Here is an 18,597-nt window from a genome sequence, read left to right as displayed (position 1 = left end):
ACTCAAATTACTTTGGCCTACACCCTGTTGCAATATGTCATTGTAAGACCGTTATTTCTCTGATGGCTGTGTGTGGTTTTCTTGGCCAAGTCAGATAAAAAGTGGAGTAAATGGAGAGTTTCACTATGTAGACATGTAACGCGAAGGTGAAGTTGGATTTTCAGGGAGTTGTTGTACAGCACTCTGGAAAGTGGTGTTAAGCAAAATATCCTGAGGAAGAACAAGATGTCCACCAAGTTATGGCAAAAATAACTCTCCCCGGGTAACACAACAGAGCAGTGTACAATTGGACCCAGGCACATACACAATAAATACACCACACACCAAAGCAGCAGGAGAGACACCCAGCCAGGAGGATTGTCAGGAATAAGGGTTGGCATTGACTGGGAGTGATGAAATATGCATATTAAGATGCAGGAGTGTTAAAACTACAGTTCCCAGCAGCCTCAGCATGCCGCGTAGTCCTGCTCGCGCGCGCATTGTCAGCTGTTTGGAATCAAGCACAGCTTATTAGCAGGCAACGGCGAGTGGCAGGTGTGGCTTATTTCGTTTGGTGGACAGTTCGGAAGCAGACACGACGCACGCCAGAAAAAGCACGATGGAACGCGGAACGAATGCAGCACGGTAACGGCATCAGGAGCGGCAGAAGGGACAGCAGAACGGTTGGGTGAATCACGGCACGGCATCCTTCGTCTGGGCAGTCCCGTGGGGCTCCCAGACCTGAGATAAGTACATTGGGGGAAATGGTTGTGGTTCACTGAATTGCCTTGTTTCGTTTCCCGGGTTGAGTTGCTGCCATGCTTCTTCGCGTCTGGGAAGTCCCGAGGGGCTCCCAGACTCAAGCTAAGTACTTGGGCTAACTGTGTGCAGGCATATGTTATATGTGCTGTTCTAAAGCAGTTTTGGTTTGCTACATCAGTGATTTATGGGAGCAAATGAATGTGACTCTGGGCAACGAAGTTCACACCTAGTACATGGCTAAAAAGGACTCTGGGAATGCTGTGCTAAATGCTGTGCTAGTGCAATTAACTAGTGGGGCTCCGTATCTGTTGTGTATGTTGCTTATGCCCAAAGGGCCATGTGTACTTGTATGATCATGTGGGGAGTAATCCCTATTGTTTGTTTCATTCTGGGTTGTGACAAAGATAGTTCAAGGGACCGCCAATAAAGAGTGCCAAGGTTCGAGAGCCGGCATGCCAAAGAGAGCTTATTGCAGAGAGAGCACAAGTCCCATTACGGACAATGAAGATCTACAGGGGTAGGGACACTTTAAACCCAGTGAGCATGCAGACGACGAAGGACCTGGAGGAATGACCTACAATGCAGAAGCTTCGGCAGCAATGTGGCCAAGGAGACCTATCCTAAAAATGTTGTGCTCAACCTAGCCTCTTGCTATCTGAATGAGGACTGCGCCACAAGTTTAGAGGTCTTCAGAAGTTTGTCCAGAAGGGGATGCCTCAGGGTGGTTTTACTAATGAATAACTCTTGGTGGGAAAGCACCATTACTACCGGGTGTGAAAATACGAGTTCCTCTTGCTGGAAAAGGGACTGGGAAGTCCCTTTGTACCAGACGATCTGTTCACACCTGACCATGTCTTTTCAGTACTCCGCTGAAGGCAAGCTCACTTACACCTGGAATGATCAGGAGAATTTCTGCTCAGAAAGCAGTTGAGACTCACTCCCGCCAGGATCGCAGCACTGCCGCTTTCATATACGTAACTTTTGGGGTAACTGGCTGAACCTGAATTATCTTCGAAGAGATAAAAATCAGGCAAGAGTTCTTTATTAGCGAAGTTGCCTAAGAAACACAAGTTGGCCCGTACTGGCTGATGGCTCTTCTTCAGAAAGATCGGATAAACATTACTTGATAAATTTGATTGCAGAAACTGAGGACTTTGACACAATTACATTTTTCACATCAACACAATAGATGAGAGCTGTTTAGCAAAAAAGGTATGCAACCCCTCTCTTTTCACGTCAATTTTAATAATCATAATTTGTGTTCCTACATTGATGGCTCTTCATGCTGAATTCCTTCCACTTCTACACGCCATAATTACAGGTAGTGTTACTAATTCAATAGAACTCAATTTATTGACCTGTGAAGGAGGAAGGGCGAAGTTGGACTTGCTGTGGACTCGAACTTGTGAACATGTGAGAAGTCAGCTCTGTACTAGTGAGCTTTCCACCTGGACTGTCAACAAGGATTCAATGATCTTGTTTCCTATGGAGCCACATGCTGCTCAAGCATTTTCTGATCAACATTCAGGTCCATAAACTTGTTGCTTTTAATGTTTACTATAGATAGATTAAAATAGATTCCACCACGTCACCCATTAGGACAGAAGAAGATCCTTCTTGTGGAGAAACCTCGGACATGGACACAGTGTCCTTTGCCACAGTGCGATCAGGACCTTTTCTTCGTATTCTGGTTTATTGGCTAAAAGAAATAATGAACCCACATACAGATTCACAGTCATTCCTGGGGAACGTCCTACTGAAATGCTTTCGTCTTGCATAAAAAAAACAAAGTCTGCACTGACACGAATGATTTAGAGATTAAACTTTCTCCTCATAAATTGATAAAATAAACAATTTCTAAAGAGATCGAGGCTTTTAGAGCTTTCTGTGGCAAAACTAGTCTCGGTAGAGGTGTTTGATAAATTAACTTTGCAGCAAATAGACCCCTTTTACCAGTGGCAAGCTCTTTGGTGGAGCAGGCTTTACATTGGTGTACTAAACTGCGTTCTGAGCCAGCAATCTCGAAGTCTTTGGACTTTAGCTACAGGATTAGTAAATGTGCTGATGGTGAATTTTCTAGCATAATGGTTTCTTGGTTAGGTTAACGATATGGGATTGTACATTCAGTTGTACTGGACCGTTTAGAATTAGTCTTAAACCTCTTGCAATTGCTCTGAGCAAGCCTCCAGTCCATAGCACTTCGCCTGCCAAGCCATCACAGAGAAGATGGTATACCCAGACGTGGGCCCCTTGCTCCATGCACTGTAGGGAACCAAGCTGCACCTCACTAAGGCCCAACAAGGCCGAAACATGTCTGGGGTTGCTTGTGTTTCTGTGAAGAGTTGACCTGGCCTAGCAGTTCGGGCTGGACTGCTCCAATTGGTGACACTACGTGACTAATTTACATATGGCTGGACCCCTTTTGCAATGGCACAGACGGGCTACAAAACAGTGGTGTGGACGTTTGCCCAGAGCAGTGCCAGTAGTTCATATTAATTCAAAACCTTCCACCCATTTGGTTATGGTGAATTTTCCACTACAGTCCACAGCACTGCCAGCAGCTTTGAGCGCTGTGGGTAAGTGCCCTTAACCCTCTCCAGCATCAGTGCTCTACAGAAATCCAAAGGTCTGGGAATAACAGGATAAGAAATCTTACTTGATACAGGCCTTCAGTGAAGACAACTTAATTCTTCCGCATATCGTAAATTGTCAGCAAAATATTTTGTTTACTGGATTGCAGGAAGCAGCCATTCAGAATCTCCAGGTTAACATCCATTTGAACGAAACAGCAGCCACACCAACAGATGGTGCCATGTGGACAAGAAGGCATTCTTACAGTTCTGCCGAAACCCTACACCAGGATATTCAAAACAACCTATTTGATCTTTCCATTGACAGTAAGAGTCCTAGATGCATTGACCGACAAGGTACTGCGGAAATACCAGGCTGGCGTGACATACGTGAAATGCTTGAGTTGCATTTCTTCAGATCCAAAATCTGGGTTTCCTTTGCATACTTGCAAGCACATAAAGCGGCACCGACCATCTTACTATGGATCAATCATCAATCAAAATACACCGATCTAGACCCTAGACTTTTCACAGGAGATGCATCCATTTCTTCTTCTCATCTCAATCAAAGAACATTCATCCCGATAGCAGGAAGACTCACTAATTTCTACCGTAGTGATCACAATGAACTAGTCAAGCAAGGCTATTCCCCTTTCCCCCCTTATATCCATTCTGTACACCCCCAAAAATGCAGAAAACATTCAGATGGGCCTGCAAGTTCTCTCTGGCCGCCTTCTCATGGGGGCAATTCAATTGGTTCCAGAAAAAAAACACAGGTGGGGGTTTTCCTTTCCCTATTTTATCAACCCACCAATAGTTGGGTGTATAACACCAACTCTGGATCGTCACGATCTGAATCAATATCTGTTGGTGGAAACATTCCACATGTTAACTTTTCCTCTAAAAAGCACATGCTTCAGTAACCAGCGCAATTCAGGTAAATACGTATATGCATGAGATTCAGTAGAGACCCTGTGAATACCCACAGAATGGCTCCCCTAACTCCTAATGAGTCCAACCCTATGATGATTTGGGGCCTTATGCCATAAAGTCACCAGTTCCAAAGTTATACTTCACAGGTAGGGTTATTAATAGATTTGCACAATGCCAGTTATGGTAAAAAAGGTAAAGCCTAATAGATGGATCTAATAAGAGTATGGTAATAGGCATAATCAGAAGAGAGTTCATTGAAAAACACAATAGGGGAAAAGTATTACATGACTTGTTTTCGAAATTGAAAGAGGGATGTCGATGGTGCATGTTTTAATACTAGCCCTACTGTGACGTGTACTGTACCCATGAACTTTCACTTGTTGAGTTCCTCAGATTGTTTTTTTTTCCGCCCTTGTGTTGGTCACATTTCGTGAAGTTTCAGTTTCGGAGTTCTTGCTCCACACGGAGCCTTTCATACTGTATTATATCAATTGTAACTCTTTCCATCTTGCCTTTTGGCACTTTCGACGCATCCTGTGACGCCTTTACAACGTCCTGAGATCCGGAGCTTCACCGATGGCCTACCATTCTTCAGGCTTTGGCCTACACTGTACAGCGATTGCGCTGGGGCGGAGGAGGGGGGGGGGGGTTTCATACATTCTAGAGAATCCTTCCATACATTTTCCTCATACGTCTCCCTGTCCCCCAGCGCTTATTATGGAGAAGAATCATTTACATTTTGCCTGTCATGCAATGGAAGGTCTCCCTGGAAGGGGACACAGTGTTGTGTAACCACTGCATTCCTCAAGACCATCAGGAAACTAAATGTTGAGCGTGTAAAAAACCCTTAAAGATCGGCGGTGGAAGAGCTGTGCAGCCTATGCGCTGCAGACTGAAGCATCGTCTGAATACCCCACCGGCACGGAGGAATCTGAGGCAGAACAGGACAGTCCTGGCACTATAAATGCTGCCCGGGAGACATCTGATTGGGAACAGAGGATTCTTGATTGCCCACCCTCACCCTCCCAGCTCCGGAAGGCAAGTGTCCCGCACTGCTATGGAGGCTTCACCTGGTGGCAAAGTCAAGCATATTTAACACACAGTAGGGATGCGAGCAGTGCAAGAGATGCTGATATACAAAGAACACAAACAGACCTCTTCCTTTCAACACATTTCGATGGATTTGTCAAAGTTTAAAAGCAGTTGCGGAACCCATCCCTTCAGCAGGCTGCTCAGCGTCTAATAAAACCTCTGCGCCCAGTGCTCTGTTTTCGGCGCACGTTCCTTAGCCCAAGCATACGCTGAACAAAAGTGTTTCCACACTTGGAATACCTTTCCAGTCACAATAGAAAACACCAACATCGAGATACACGGGGGCCACCTCCCCACTAGCAGATGCACTTCAGAACAAAACACACACAGTGTAGGAGGAAAACATAGTCTTTCCATTCCAAGACAAACCCTCTGGCAGTCTAAAGATACATTTGAAAGCACTCTTACCAACATGGCTTCTTTTTTGGAGTTCCTAGACAAACACCCAATGACACATACAAATTGTTCTACAGGAGGGGGAACCTCCATCCAGAACCCCTAAGATTGCTAGCACTTGTTTTCAGTTAATGCAGTTTGTTTCAATGCAGTTCAAAACCTTCCTTTCCGTAATATTCACAATCTTTCTTTCACTCTTCTCAAGATGCCAGTGTGTTCCCAACTTGCTCTCATTTAGTTCGGTATTCAAAATACCTTATATTTGCTTTAACTTGCTTAGCAATGTGCGTTTTCCATTCATCTTACTGTCCATTGCTCTATTTCTGTGACCGCCCGGTGTTCCCTCTTTCTGGTTGCACTCACTGGTCAGACTTAAGGCTCCTTGCGAGGTCCTTTGCCACCACAGGTTTCTTTCTCTGTACAGTCTTTTGTGTCTTCTCCCAGCAGTCTTCTGTGGCTTGCGCGTACCCAGCAGTGCTTCCTCTGCAACGCAGGAATCGCACAACCGTTTCCCTCGCCAGCTTCCTCCTTACTGCTTGCCACCGGCCTCCAGTGCCCTGTACCTTCGCTTCCCGCTGCGTACGTTCTGCACTTTTTCACGGGTCTCAAGCACATCTCCTGCCACACCGGAAAGGTCTGGCGGCACCCAGCAGTTTGTGGGCGTTCTCCCACAGCTGACTGAATTTCATTCGGGATTCCAGCTTTTAAAGCTCCCACCTTCATTCTCATTCCAAAAAGGACTAAACTGCTTACCGTTAAAATGGTAGTCCTACTTTGCTCTTGTTGGAGGCCTCCTCATCCCAGTACCTGACTGGGGTTGATAAGTGTTCGCTTTCACAAAGTGAGGATCGGTTGTTCTAGGTTTCCCCCTCTTCGTCCCATTACCATACTGGTGTAATGTGGGGAATACTGTAGGGGAATCACAGGTAAAGGATGCCAAAAGCCTACAAAGGCTTGAGGGATGGAGGGGTCGTAATGCTCCTGCTTGCTAGTCTATTCATAGCATGTGATTCTAAGCAGATCCACAAGCCTCAGAAGACATATTACATACCTGTAATAGTCTGTCTGATGCTTGTATCTGCTTAGATTCACTTGCGCCCCCCCTTCCTCCCCTCTTTGGGAGTAGAAGGTACTGTGACAAACCAGGAGGTGTCTCACCCACTAGTCCCCGTAGATCTCTCTCTCGGGTGGCCAGGGCACAGCCATCGTCTTTGAATCCAGATCCTGAGGGACCAGTGTGGGAAGATCACCTTGGTGAGGGGTCTTCGGGGAGTGGGGGTGAGACAGCCGACGGTGAGATGCGGTACTGCCCCCTTTTTTTGTTCATCTACTCCATCCTATTTTTTAGGATTTTCTAAAGTCCCAACTCCCCCTCCCTCTTTTTTTACACAAACACGTGACCGAGGAAGCGGGTGACAGAGTAACCAGACTAACTCTCTCACATCGTACTGGACATGTCCCGTTAATCGGGTCAGGCACTTTACACTAAGTGCATACACCTGATACCAGTTAGCTCTCCTTACACGAATAAAAGGCAACATCTAAAGACACACTGTGAGCAAGGTAGAACACGAGTACGAGCAGAACGTCCAGGACAAAGGCATACCTACTGGAGCAGAGCAACGGACCAAGGAATGAGAAAAGTGGGCCAAAAACCCCAAGAGTTCCCTACTGGAGGTTGTTACCTCCGACAGACCACGAAAGACATGTGGAGAAGGCCAGATCCCACAAGTGAAGATTCCATTGTGTTTCAAGGACACCAGCGACCCTCCAGGGTGAACGGCAGAGTTGGGGAGGCAAGGCTAAGCCTGTGGTACTAACCTTGACTCGTGAATTGGAAAAAGCAAAACTAGAATGAAGCGCACACAGCCGGTGAGTTGGCAAGCGACCTGAGAGACCGGTGTGTGTTAAAGCGAATGAATAGCAACATTATATCACAAGCGAAGGCTGCATGTGTGTGGATGAGACATGAAGAAAGGCAGACCTGTGAATTAACTTTGAAGTTAAAGCGATCTGTGAGATCAACAATACTAAGTAACAGCGTGGTCTGGCGAAAAGGAAGTAGCCCATTCGAAAGACTCAGTGAAAGGTACATTGTTTGAAGTTATGAAGCGAACAAACAACAAAAGTGAATTAAGCAAGAGTAAACGTGAAATTTGAGTCAAAGTGCTCCTGCGGTGGTCTATAAAGAGAGCCACACACATTCAAAAGTCATTCGACATCCGAAAAGGGTTCTGAGCCCGATTGAGGGAGACCCGAAGTACAATCAGCTTGGGGGAGGGAGCCCCCGGGCAAGTTTGTGTTGTACTGTAATGTGAGAGGTCTGAGCCTGACGGAGGGGGGCCTACGTGATCTGTGTGCTGTAAGGTCTGAGCCCGGCAGAGGGGGACCTTTGTGAACTTTACGTTGGAATACAATTTTGAAAGTCAAGAAAGAGACTTTAACGTGAGAGGCCAGGCAGGCCTCAATCCATGGTTTGGAACTGCTTTGAGTGTCAGAATCCGAGCCAGACTGTGTCGTCCTGCCTACAAGGACAACCTTACTCCATGAGGTTTAACTTGAGGAGGAGAGCTGGTTCAACTGCCTTTATTCTTTTTGAACACTGATTTTTTTTCTTTGCATACATTTCTCCTTTTTACACTTTTAGTACAAGAGATAGGGCAGGCATTAGGTTTTTGTTAGCATAGGCCATTTTGATTTGACGGGCTCCACTAGGACAGTTTTGTTTATCGTTTTATGGTCAAGACTACTCCCATCTTAGTTATAGGGCAAAACAGGAGTTTCTCTGACTTCAACATTTTCAATAAAGGTTTTACAAATTGTATCCATTGTGTCAGTGTCATATTTGTGACACCATGCCTTTCCTACAGTACAGACTAGTACTAGACGCTGACCATCAGACACTCACTGCAGTACAGCAAACGCACGCTGCACGGACAGACTCATCCACTCTGGAAGCACCACGCAGACAGTGCCTCCTTAACCACACTACAGGATGCTCGTGATTCCTGCACTTTATTGCTAGAACCACGCTCCGGCCATCCTCATTACGTGGCTCCAGTCCGGCGCACCTTACGACCAGCACCCATCACCCAGGAGCCTTCTACCCTTCGGCCCAGAACATCATTCCCTCTGGCGACTCAAGTTCAAAGACTAGCTCCAGCCTTTTCACAATATGTGACACAGCAGTGCTGTTTACTTGGTCCCACCTGACCTGGGAGCCCGCCCCACAAGCGAGATTCATGGCAAGATTCCAGTGGGGCCTCCTATTTGCCCTGATGAAGGTGGCTCACTAAGAGTAATATTGATCCGGCTGATGTATTTGGAGTTGGACACTTCCTCCGCCGAAACGTGCACCATATGCAAGGGGGTGATTTGCATTGTCAAAGATGTCTTGGGGTCTATGGACTATTTACTGACAGACCCATACTCAATACCAAGCAATCTGACCACGGTCCCCCTGCCACGTTGGCACCTGAAATATCATTTGAAAAATTAGACGCTTTACTGAATACGGCACCTATAATACCATCTGAAAAATTCAGATGTTTGTACTGAATACGGTGTACGGGTAGCACCCTACACCCACCATTGCACTATAGCATAGCCCGTATGATCTCACCAGTGATATATGCCCTGTTACATGATCAAGGACTTTGCACTGATTGATGTACTGAAGCAAAACTGTGATTTCCATGTTTTCGTTTTCATTTATGTTTAAGAGTATTTGAATTTTCACACACAAAGTATTTGTAAATGTTTTTTTGTTTATGTTTGAATGATCTTTATCTCAATAGAAACCACGTTTTATTCATTACTATGGTTGTATGTGATTCTCTTTGTTTAAACCTTATCTCCTTTCTGGACATCCTCATGGAGTAGAACTTTAGAGCTCTTTTTCCCAGTAGTACCACTAATATCAGGATTCCCGTCCACTAGCACATAATTGTTTCATTCATTGATAACATATGGGAACATACCTGGTCAGTAGCAGTACTCATTTTTCTTGGTTCATGCATTCCCTACAGTACATAGATAACATACACCTCCTCACACCTTTTATCCTTTTACTACCTCAGGTCAGAAATAAAATAATCTGTGGACCTCGACGTGTGAAGGACTACGAGTACAGTACACGTCACAGTAGGGCTTGTATTACAAATACGTGCTTCGACGTCCCTTTTTGATTTCGAAAACAACTTATCTACTACTCCGGACCAAACACGAGATGTCGGCCTATGCAAAGCATGTGGTTTTAAGTAGATGAATGCATCAGAAAGATGATTACAGGAATGTAATGTCTGTCCTATACCCAGAAACAAGTGAAAAACCATGTATTGTAGTAATGAAGTTAGTGTCGGATTAGATAAAGTAAAATGTCATCACTTTAAGATGATAGTTTAACAAATTAATCCCTGTTTTTGGACCAGGTATTTTATCATGTGGTGTTATATTTTGCAAAAACAAAAACTTCCCCCACTTTATTACATAAGCAGTGAATAATCATTGTACCAAAGCTGCATTATTTTGCATTTTAAATTAAACGGAGGATTGAAATGTATTTATACTAATACTTTTCAAAATTGGCTTGCTGGCTGGGATATGCACTGACGTTTGTGGGAACATCTGGAAACAATTTCACACCAAATCTATGGTGCTTAATATAACCCAATGCATTTTCTTTGTATCTTACCTCGTGCTTCCTTAACCCCAGTTAAAATCTCCAAATAATCTATTAACACTCCCAATCTATGTTGGCCTTGCCAGACTCCAAACGCAGATTCTTTGCATTCCTTTTTTAATTGTAAATTTGTATTGACTTTTTGGAAGAACGTAAGGACCACTAACTCCTTGTAATCTAATGATCGGTACCATTGTCAATCCTTATATTAACAAATGTCCTCCCCGAACGTATTTAATATCTTTATTTGTATTGGTGTTCATCTTATTTCACCTAATTGGAAAAATGTAGACAAACTTGTTTATGATGGGATTCGAATCACTTAATTTTTTTATTTTTCAATGGGCTATATTTACCTTATATCTCAATAGTAGATCATAGTTGTCGCTGTTACTTTGCCATTTATTATACATTTTGTTTCTTGTTCCCTTCCCTACAACTTCTTGTTTGTCTTGTCTGTCTACCGTGTCCATTCTCATAAGAGCATCTTAAATTGTGAATTCCGGTATCCCTTATCTTATTGTTCATACTTATTGATAAAAAGAATGTGACTAAAAAAGGTAAGTCAAGTTCAGTTAAGAAAACAAACTCAATCCAAGTCACTAGGATTGGCCTAGGAAGGGATGCTTGACCAGGTCTCCAGCAACCAAAGTCAGGAAAGAGTAGTTTAGCGACAGGTTTTTACGCTCATGTAACCTTATGGGGGAAAGGGAGGAACAGGTTTATTATCTTACCACCTGAATTAGATTTCTCCAGAGAACACTCCAGAGGTTCTCGAATCTGTTGGGCACACAGTGTTCGCTGGTCAAGGAAGGCCAAGGGGTGACGGGTGCAGAGGAGGTCACTTTCGGGCACAGGATTTGCTTTCGATCACTCGTGGTGCTTGGGAATTAATTCCAGACACCTTTCAGCTGAAAACCTAAGCAAAATAAAGAAGAATACTCCAATGCAAGTGACCTCAGGACACATCTAGGATACAAAGACAACGGATTGCAATGGCAGTCCTCATGGTCAGACGGCGACAGGCCATCATCCAGGAATAAACAGAGGAGCAGGTCCTGCACAGCTTCTGCTGATGCAAGAAGGCTGAAAATGTAGGAGCAGCGTCTTGTTGTACAAGTTGAAGATCCCCCAAATTCCAAAGATGAACCTGGAACAGCGAAGGCTGCAGCAAGGTAGCCCATAAGGGAGCTGGTCAGTCCACCAGTTCCTCCAGGGACCCTTCCGAAGACTCAGAAGGCACAGATCCTTGAGCAGGTGTCAAAACTGGTTGTTCTCACTGGCCCAGAGTCAAAGCACCAACAAGGCTCTTCTTGAGATCAGGCAGAGGAGCATGGCTTCATCAGGACTTCACTGGTATTGGTGCTAGTCAAGTCCAGGTGTCGTGCCCAAATCTTCAATGGGATGCTCTTCTTGGTAGGGGTGTTGGCTCCTAGAAAACTGAAGAATGGCTGCAGGAGTCCTCCTTTTATCCAAGATTGGGACAGCAAGATTGCCCAGCACCACCAATGGGTAGGATCTGCACCATTCCAACTCGAAGTAGCTCTCCAATCATGGATAGTCACTGGCCACAACATCTGCCCAGCAACAGACATTGAGGCTTCGGGGTGTGTACCGGGAACACAGTCCAAGTCCCCACACCAGGGCTCACAGACAAACCATCCATTTGACTGCAAACGTAGCAGCTTTCCCTGGGAAAGTGCATTCCATACATGGCATTTCTAGACCTCAGAAATTAGGAAGAAGGCCAAACAGTGTGGCCAAAGGATAAGCAAAAATTGATCCCAAAGTGAGGGCACAACCCAGCAGACGTGGGGAGTCCTCTGAAATGTCCAAGAAATCTGTTTTGGACTTCAGGCCGCAAAACCCCAAAACCGGGATAAGGCCATGCCACTGTACTTGGCGAGTATTGCAAAGTGAGGGCTTTAAAAAGTGCAAACTAGCCAAGCAGGAATTGGCTGGAAAACTCCTTCTTGAGGTCGGCAGACCTGCCACATCCAAGTTCCAGGAACACAGAAGCAAGAGAGTGAGTTTTGGGTAGAGCAGGACATAAATACCCATGTGAAAGGGGCTTGGCCAAAGGCCAGCCAGCCAATCACTGAAAGGGGCTGGGGGCAGAAGCTCCGATAACCAACTATATTGGTCAGTCACTGGGACTACCATTCACAGGCCGCCTAAGTAAGTGAGAGGCCTAGTCTAGGGACCTCTACTACCCTAATCCAGTTAGGACCAGTATGAAGGCTGCAATGGGGGCAGGGGCTCACAAAGAAAAGCCTCATGGCAAGATTGGCCATTCTGAACCTACTTCATGGTCCCTAGACAAAGGTCCCTAGCTTGCACCCTTGGCCAGAATTAAAGCACAGCCACCACCAACCTTTTCCTTAACCAAATTATAATGACAAAATAACTCTAGAGCAGAAATGTGGTGCCTGAAAGTCACCCCTAGGACTGGGCACCATGGGGGCGACCCAATTGCATGTACCTTTATAGGAGGTAAAGAGAGATGTAATGGCAGGGGGACTTCAGGAGATGTCCGTCTGGCCACAAAAAAAAGAGATCCCAGGGCCAAAAAAGACGGTAGAAAAAAGCAAAATGTTGAGGGATCCCGAAACATGGCCCTAGAAAACCCAAAAATAAGAATTCAGACTTAACAAAGAGCAAAAGGTATGGGACGTGAAGGTGATTTTTTTTTTTTTTGATCGCTTGGCTGTTCCTTCTGTTATCAGTGGTGCCAGCAATACTAGGATGGTGTAAGGCTGGTGCTGCTCTGATGCCACAGGTAGGCTGTTTAAAGGTTTTGGGATCCACCTGGGGCCTGTGGTTATTATGTAGCAGGAAGACCATTTGTGGAATGTTGCGATGGATTTCTAGAATCTGGCCTGGTGGACAGATTTTTGGAGGCCACCCTATTTCTAGTGAATAGGTTAGCAAAACCCAATCAAGGTAAAAGTGTAGAGCAGTCAAGGATATTCTCATGAGCGTCAGTGGGGCCAGAGGTCCACAATGAGTCCACGCTGTGAAGCACACAATAACTCCATTTAGACAGGAAAGTATACAAATACCAATATTTATTCTAGGCGTTTGTACACACCAAAAACTAAACTAGCAGGTGATATTATCACACAATACCCAATAATAAACATTTATACATTCCCCGTAGGTTCTTAAAATGCATTCAGATTACTTAATCAACATATGAGGTAAGTAAATGCATGCAGTAAAGATGGAAGCAAGTCACAAGTGACTTTCCTCAACTTCAGCAGTTCAGTGCCACAAGTCACAGGAGCCACAATACTTCTCCTCAGAATGTAGTCTCTGCAGGTAAGTTATAATTGTACTGTGTTGGTGAGTTCAGAGAAGATCATTATAATTATCCTCTTATGACGCGCTTAATACCCGAGACCAGTTTCTAAGCGCGGGACCGGGATTCGTACCTGTGTTGTTATACGGTGTATTGATTCCAAGACAAACGTGTTGCCCCTGAGCTATCCTCCCAGCCAGATAGTAAACAAGGTAAGTAGGTAAGTTATTACGGTTACATTTCTTATTAATGGATACATTAATAAAGAATGAAAATAAAACGAAACAAAAATAACGTCAAAAAATAACAAAATAGTGTTTTTCTTTTTTTGGTGCGCCCCCACCCCCGCAAATCCCCGTTTCCCCCTGTTCAAAACCTACCACAACCGCTTCCCCACAAGATTTTACCCATTTTTCTCATCATTTACTTTTTGCTGTAAAGACTGTATACCATTATTACTACCCAGGTTCGATGAACAAAAGGCAAAGAAATGTTAGGATACAAAGGACTGGTTCTCACTGTTAATCCTGTGGAGGGCAGGGCGAGACAAATGCTTTGTGTATACTTACTCCTCTCTCCCGACTCCAATTTTCCCTAGATGACTTGATGGGTTGACTGGGGGTCGCTGGAGGTTTGATTTCCTGCTGTTGGTTCCAATAAGAGGTGCCCAGGAGCTGAGGGTGCAATGATTCTTCCAGTCCAGATGCAAAATGCAACCCCAGGCGATGAAGAAATGCAAGATTCCCAGATGCAGGCCTCTTTAGGGCACTTCACAGGACGGCGGGGGAAGAGAGTTCCAGCTCGGCCACCGCACACAGACGACAGCAGTCGTCCTTCCAGTTGCGGTTGAAGATGCTTCTCTAGGAAGGAATCCTTTGAGTCTGGGATGCTGAAATTTGCAGGGAAAACAACTTGTACCACAAGCTGGTGACCACGGAAGTTCCGGGTGCAACCGCGGAACGGCAACGCTTCTGACCAGGTAGGCATGAGAGAGCTGGTCAGTCTCGTGGATGGTCCAGGGACACCTTCGAAGGTTCTGGATGAGTGGCCTCTTCAGGAGTCTTTTTTTCAAATCTTCATTCGGCTGTTTCGTCTATGAGGGATTCTTGGCTTCAATGCTGATCTGAAGAAAGGGCTGCAGGAGTCCTCTATCTAAAATCCAGCCTGGAAGCAAGTCTAAGCCCACCAATGGTAAGGATCTGCACCATTCAAACAGCCAGTAGTTGTCCAATCAGGGACAACTATTGGTTTCACTTATGCCACACACCTAGACACTCTGGATACACAGATGTGGATTGGGACCAGACAGTCACAACCACTTCCTGAGCCACACATACACAAAGGCTGCACTAGCCTGCAAAAGGAGTAGTTTTGCTGAGCAAGTGCATGACCTTAGAAGGGATTTCCTGATCTAACAAGGCAGGAAGAAGGCCAAACTACAATATGACCAAAGAACAAGTGAAACTCTTGTGGCACAGCCATTTTAGGGCTCTTGCCATATTTAGTACACAGTAAAATGTATTTGCAGCCACCAGCTTGTCTTTAGGCACATGTAAAACTAACCAAAACACCCAAGTGTAAAAAACAAAGGTGGTACAAAAGTCTCCCCATCATAATGCACTGCATTATAAGATGCTGTGTACAAGGTTAAAAAGTTACCAAAATGTTGAAGATAAAAGGGAAACATAGTTTCTCAGTATTGATAGTCCGAAGGACTGAGCAGTTCCCCTGAAATAAATGCACAAAAGGCCAGGGAAGCTTCACCTCCCCCCAAAAGGTCAGAACAGGTTACAAAAACAATGCAAAAAGATTGGTGGTCTACAGAAACTATGGCAGGGAAGTTGCCAAAAGAGAAATCTTTCCTAACCTGGAGTAAGCCATCTGTCCTGTAGATCTATTGCCCAGCATGGTCACCGTTATATAGACTATACCACTAACCTTATAGCTTTGTAATAACTGCCCAACATTGCAAGACATTAACCAACTCAAGAATCGTACAATGTAATAAAAGGACAGATATATGTTTTCCCAATGCAGTTATTGCGCAGTAGAGACTGCCTGCTTCACCTGTTGTCACCGCTAAGGGAGCTGTTTCCTTAGGAAATAAGCTGTTGCCTTAAGAAATCTTATTAGGCCAGCCGTACGTTTTGTAAACCGGCTTTCACACTAGTATTGAGATAATTCGGCTCCAGCCTTACTTTACACCTGTAAGACTGCTGCTGTGCACGGATGTCTTATAGAGAAAATATGTAATACCACTTTGCACTGTATGTGGCATTGTCCCATTTGCAGGGGCATCTTATGAAGTGCATCCAATTATAAATGCCAATCTCCCTTACACTCTGGACTTGAGATTGGCACTCGAGATTGGTTTGCATAATAACTTTTCTGAACTACACTGCACTCTTCACATCCTGGATAATTTCCAACCTTTGATAAAGATTTCCCAAAAGCTGACTGTTTAAGCAGTCAATCAGTGAATAGAGCATTATTTCGGTTTAACACTATAAAAGGGAAAAAACAATATAAACAGTAAAAATGTAGTTACATATAAAGCGGCCCCACAGCAGTAGTCAAGGTTTATAGCAGTATTTTTTTTTATTATTTATTTATAGAAAAACTACAGTTTGAACAAAGAAAAATATATCAAACTTTTGTTTCTAGAGCAGAGAAAGAGAGAGAGACCAGCACAGCTACTCCAAGGTATTAAACATCAGCTTTCAAAATCATATCGAGGTAGTTCATGGTAGCACAAACAAATTTTGTATTTCCAGATATGAGTTTAGCCCACCAGCCCTCCATATCTTCATCTATAGGGACACATTTTCCAAGATGTAATGAACGTTGCTTGACGGTCTGACAGCATTCGATTAGCAGATGTTTAGAAGTTTCATTTGATTGGCCGCAGAAACAGCAGAGATTGTCATGCAGAGATTTATCTTTTCTTTGCCAAAAGATTTCTTTGGTTTTTAGAGTGTTTATTCGAAACCTTAGAAATTGTTCTCGATGATGGCGAGACGGGCAGTTCAATAGGTAGCGTGCTGGTTCATTTAGTTTTCTGTGATCAACACCCATCAATTTTGTTGATTTCAGCTTTTGTCTTGCTTCGTTGTTGACAATCCAAGCCCAGTTATCAAATTTCTTTTTGGCGTGCTGCGGACGAGTTAGGAGATCATAGTTGCTTATGTCAGCTGCCGATGATAAAGCCATTATTTTATGGAACCACAAGTTAAGTAAGGATTGGTTGTTTGCCACCTGATCATTGCAAAGATTTTATATGCCGGCGCAGGTGATTTTAGGGCGATTTTACGCATTGTGGCAATCGAATTCCAGACCACTCTCATATACAATGAATTCAAAGCTAATTCATGTCTCAATAGGGTTATCGATGTTGGTGGTGGAAGCCTCAAGACTTTTCGCCAGAAAGAGCCTTCTAATGTATGCCAGGTTTGCTCTCTTATGTTCCAGCCAGCCTCGGCTCCGAAGATTATTATTGGGACCACTTTTTGTTGATAAAATTTGAGCACAGGTTCCATTGAGAACTTTCCATAATTTCTGTTGATTTTTGCACCTTGCAGAGCTAGTTTCGTCATTTTTGATGTTATTTCGTCGACCCATTGCTGTTCGCAGATGGAATTATTAAATTGTATCCCCAGGTATCTTATTGAGTTGACGGAATCAATGTTGGCATCAGCGATTTTCCACTTAAAAGCTTTATCTTTTTTGCTTCTTACGTTTCCTATAGACACGATTTTTGTTTTTGAGGTGTTTATTGATAGTTCATTCCGTGCCATATATGATTGTAAGCATGTTAGTAGACGCTGAAGCCCGATTTGGGTTTTATCCATCAGAACTAGGTCATCTGCGTAGATGATGCAATTGATCGGAATTTGATTTAACTTGTGTGAAAAGCAAGGAACTGTTGCAAGGTCGTGTGGTAAATCAGCCAGAAATAATTTGAATAGCTCCGCAGCTAAAGGGCATCCTTGTTTAACCCCTTTGTGGGTTAAAATGGTGTCGGATAGCTCACCGTTGTTGTTTAATTGGACCTTGATTGATGTGTTGTCATGAAGAGCAATGATTGGCTCTAGAATGGAGGCCGGACAACACCATTTTGTCAGTTTCGCCCATAGTCGACTACGGTTCACACCATCGAAGGCCTGTTTCATATCGATGAATGCAAAGTGTATCTTTCCATTATTCTTTAATATTTCCAATTTTAGGATCGTCAGAATTAGTAGATTTACATCCACTCCGACACCCTTCATGAATCCAGTTTGACGTATGTCATTTATTTGAGATTCTTCTGCCCATTTTGCAAGTTTGATACGCAGGTTAGACCCAAAGATTTTTCCAATCGTATCTAGCAGGGCTATTGGGCGATAGTTATTCGGATCGTCCCAGCAGCCTCGCTTATGGATTGGAACCACTATTGCAGTCTTCCATGATTCAGGCAGTTTTTTTGTCCGACTTATTTTTGAAAACAGTGTTCCAATAAAGTCTGCCCACTCGCTTGGATGTTTTTTTAAGTCCACGTTTGAGATAAGGTCAGGACCGGCTGTATGTGAGATTTTTAAGGCATTGATAGCGCGGACGATGTCATCGTGCGCCATCTGAACATCCCACTGCGTGACATCTGTACCGATCGTAAATGGTACCTCGGCTTCAGGTTTTTGAAAAACCAAAGAAAAGTGCAAGTCCCATACGTCACCTGATATGGTATTTAATAAGGTTGGAGTACATTTAGAAAGGTCCGAGTTCAGAATCTTCCAGATATCACGAGTCTTCTTAGTCATGATAAGGTGTAGCATGTATTCTGCACGATCTTGCTCGATAATGATGGCATGAGACTTTGCCCAGTTGCGATAGATCGTGCGTCTTAA

General features: G+C 44.2%; 1 protein-coding gene across 2 annotated transcripts in view; it reads left to right on the top strand.

Annotated features, from left to right (window-relative positions):
• Positions 1-18,597, top strand: part of MON2 (MON2 homolog, regulator of endosome-to-Golgi trafficking) — a 1,155,350-nt gene that overhangs the window by 669,329 nt on the left and 467,424 nt on the right. The window lies entirely within an intron of this gene.

The sequence above is a fragment of the Ambystoma mexicanum genome, chromosome 12 (genome assembly GCF_040938575.1).
Source record: "Ambystoma mexicanum isolate Mex_15411 chromosome 12, UKY_AmexF1_1, whole genome shotgun sequence".
Lineage (NCBI taxonomy): Eukaryota > Metazoa > Chordata > Amphibia > Caudata > Ambystomatidae > Ambystoma > Ambystoma mexicanum.
This window is presented reverse-complemented; position numbering and strand designations above follow the sequence as displayed.